The sequence below is a fragment of the Halyomorpha halys genome, unplaced genomic scaffold, assembly GCF_000696795.3.
Source record: "Halyomorpha halys isolate HHAL.00 unplaced genomic scaffold, Hhal_1.1 Scaffold17.1, whole genome shotgun sequence".
NCBI lineage: Eukaryota > Metazoa > Arthropoda > Insecta > Hemiptera > Pentatomidae > Halyomorpha > Halyomorpha halys.
In genome coordinates this window covers 1,348,241-1,352,199 of record NW_027112056.1, presented here as the reverse complement: position 1 = coordinate 1,352,199, position 3,959 = coordinate 1,348,241, and positions in this window count along the sequence as shown.

The following is a 3,959-nucleotide window of genomic DNA, read 5'->3' as shown; positions in this document are numbered from 1 at the left end:
TATATATATACATACATATATATATATACACACACACACACACATATAAATATACATACAATTATTTTTTATTTAAGTGTTTGAGATTGGTTAATTTTAATAATAACACAACTTCAATTGATCCACTTTACTCTCAACTAAGTTATTCCAATTCACTAACGTTTTGGCCCTCAAGTCCTCATTATCAAGGAGACAACTTGAAAACTGTTTTCATATTATTCCCTCACACATAACTCAAATATTTCTTAAACATATCTCGTTATTGATTTGTCACTATTTATTAAAAAACATTTTGCACGTACAAGCCAATTGCCCATGTCAAAAAGTATTTAAAAAAAAATGAATTATCAAAATATAACAGCTTCCTATTAAAATTTTATAGAATTGCTATTTACTTACAAAACTATTTAACTTCAATGCTGCAACAACTATTTATAAGAAAAATTGATGCTGTTGTTTAATATTAAAACAATTTTTAGGTTTTCTACTTGATAATGGCCTTAGGGCCGCTGAGATTCCTAACCTAAAAGGGGTAAATTAAAATGAAATATTAAAAAAAAATATTGATATACTTTCTTTTTAGACTAATTCTGTCATCACTTTTAAAAATATTGCATTCTGATCAAATATTTCTACAAAATTTTCTCTAAAAGTGAATTTCTATATTATTTTATAATGTTATTTGGTGAGGGGATAACAATTCAACATTTTAAGGAAATTTCTGTATGCTATTTACCAAAATAATTTTTATGCAAATTTAAGTGTGATGGGGATGCCATATTTCATATGGATTTTGAAGGTTTATGTTTCATCTATATTGATAAATTATTTAAATAAAAATTTGATGTTTGATAATTGCTTGGTGATACAAAAATATGTACAGTTCATTTCTATAAAAAAAACCTGTTAAGGTTGGTTATGATTTATTATACTTAATTCTAAGTTCATTCTTCAGACTTTGAATTTACATGACCTTCAAGTATCATTGAAAACTGTTTATTTCTTTAAGAGTTCAATGATATTTTAAAAATAGGTTAGAATGACATTTTTTAAAACCTTCAATTGAAATCTCACAAATGTTTTATCATTTTATTATTATTTCCATAATTTTGTACTTTAAATATAGCAAGAGAATAAAAACAAAAAAAGAAATATTTTTTCTATTTGTGCAGATAATTATGCATCGAATGACTTCATAAAATTATTGAAAGATCGTTGATATAGTAATATGTCTATTATGTATATAAAAGGAAGATGGTTCAGGTGTGATTAAAATAACTGTAATAATAATAGTAAATTAACTATTTATTGTGAGGCGATGTTTCGTCCCATTTTATAGGGATTTATCTGAGCTTAAAATGATATTAATTACTAAAATAATGTAACAAAGGATAGGATAGATAACATGAGATACGAGTAAAGTTATGGTATGGCTAAAAATATATGAAAATTAACTAAGTAAATATATATGTATTTTTATAAATTGTCACATATTTTAAATCATTTTCAATCATACCACAATTTTTACTTTTATCATGTTATTTATTCTCATACTTTATTTTAGTTCATTGTATCTTTTTTTTAGTTCTGATGAACCCTTGCAAAGTGGAGCAATACAATAAATACTTAATTTACTATTTGAGTTATTTTTATTGCAGTTGGACCATCATACTTTTATTTATTTATAATTTTATGTTCGATAAACCTTAGATTTTTTTTCAATATTTTTTGTATTACTATTTTAGCCCATATTTGCTGGCACTACTAAATTATGCTATATTTATTGTTTTTATCATAATTAAATATCTTCATGAGATCTATTAGTGCAAAACTGCATGTTTAGTTTAAATTATTTGTTTTTTAATTGTCAATCTGGTATGTATCAATAGTTATTTAAAATTATTTTTACATAGGGATACACTATGCTTGTTTTAAGTAGTTTGAAAAACTTGCATGTTCTAACTGTTCACTCTTAAATAATTTTAAATTAGTTATCAATGATTTAGGATACGTTGGACATTTAGATCATTTTAGGAATATATCATTTTTTCATTATCTGATGATCTACAACTAAAGTAATTGTTTAAATTTTTTACTTTAATGAAAATCTGTACCTAAATTCAGACCTGAATTGTTTTATTTCACTTAAAATTAACACAGTTAGTGTTAACTTTATAACAAAGGAAACAAAGGAACAACCAGTGTTTATTTCTCCCGAAGTCTCCAGATGTTCAGTTTTTTTTTTTACCTCCTGGTCATTTCTTGGGCATAAAATTAAAGTTAAGCCCTAGACTGAATTCAAGCCCTAGACTGGCACTGTTGCAATTCCGAGGTTGTTAAAAGCTGAAGCCTTAACTCCCTTTACTACTGATTGCCTCCAGATGTTCAGTTACATATTTTGTAGCATTTATGTTAGATATGATTGGGTATTTTGATATAGGAGATTCACATTCCCCCAACGTGATTGAGATCTTACAAAGTGAAAAGTATTATTCTGTTTAAATTAGGCAGATAGATGTAGAATATTGTTATGGAGTTCACTAACGTACGTAGTGACTGTTAAAGATGCACTCATAGTACCGTGTTTTTGTGTAATATCAACAATGAGCCACCATTTTTAGGGTCTTGTAAAGATTAGGAAAGAAATTCGGAAGATTCTTTAGACATAGCCGTGCATTATAAATTGTACTAATTTTTTAGGATCTCCTTCGGAAATGTAACTAAAAAGAAAATCAGCTTCTCAAACTACATTTGAGTGATTATTGTGCGATATTTTGTGTATTGTTGATATGTCCCTACAAGGTTGTTGATTTCTGCGAAATCGTCTATTGACTTTGTTGTAACTTATAGTGTTTCCTCGAGGTTTGTATGGGATTATTTATTGTATTGGGATTTATTTATTTTTTAACTTGCTACATCTACCCTAGCGAAACCTTCTAACTGCTGTGTTAAACATATGTAGTTATGAGGAATTAGTTTTGCAATATAGGTCTAATGGGTGAACAATTAATGGAAAATTCTTGTTTAAATTGTGTGTTATTTATCAGTACTTGTTCAGGAATGTCATAAAAGGGATAGAGGTGTATCACTTTCCTCTCCCAATAATTCGAAAACCCTTAAAATAAGTTTCTGAAATCTGGTAAAAATTGTTGGGAATTATAAATTCCACATTTTAAATGTTTTATCAAACATTGCTTATTTAATAACCTAACCATTACTTCAAAGTATTCACAAAACATGGTTGATTTAGATATTGTGAAATTAATCGTTTTCTGTGAAATCAACAATGGTGTAGGGATAAAAGAAACCAGTATATTACCAATTTTATTGAACATTGGCTTCAGTTTCTACAGAGCTTTTTTATGATTACGTTTTTTGTAGGGTCGACGAAAGAGAATATTTTGGTGGTTTAATGGATGCCTTGCCATGTGTTTATTTCATTTTGTATAGGTTTTTCTTTAGATATATATGATTGAAATGAAGTTGAATATACCACCTGGTATGGATTAACTTGAAGCGGCCACTTAGGTATCTGAGGTTTTAAAATAACTCAACTTAAAGATTATTCATCATCAAGATGTAGATCATTATTCACATTAATTCATATTTTACTAGTATTGGAAAAAAAATTAATATTATTTTTAGAAATGGGACATGATAGCTTCAAATATATATATTTTTTTGCATTATTCCAAGTGGGAAAAATTAAGAAAATATTAATTAGATAAATGAGGGATAAACAAAGTTTAGAATTATGAATTAAGATAATTAATAATTATTTGTTAATAACATATAAGTTTCTAATCCCCGACTCTGGTGTCCATCTATCTAAAGGAGATTAAATATATCTTTGTAGAATATTTAATAATTTTTATAGCTGTCCAGTGTATGTATGAAATATACTTGTTTAGAATATTTTTTTAATACAAAATGAAATAATTATAGCTTATATATATATA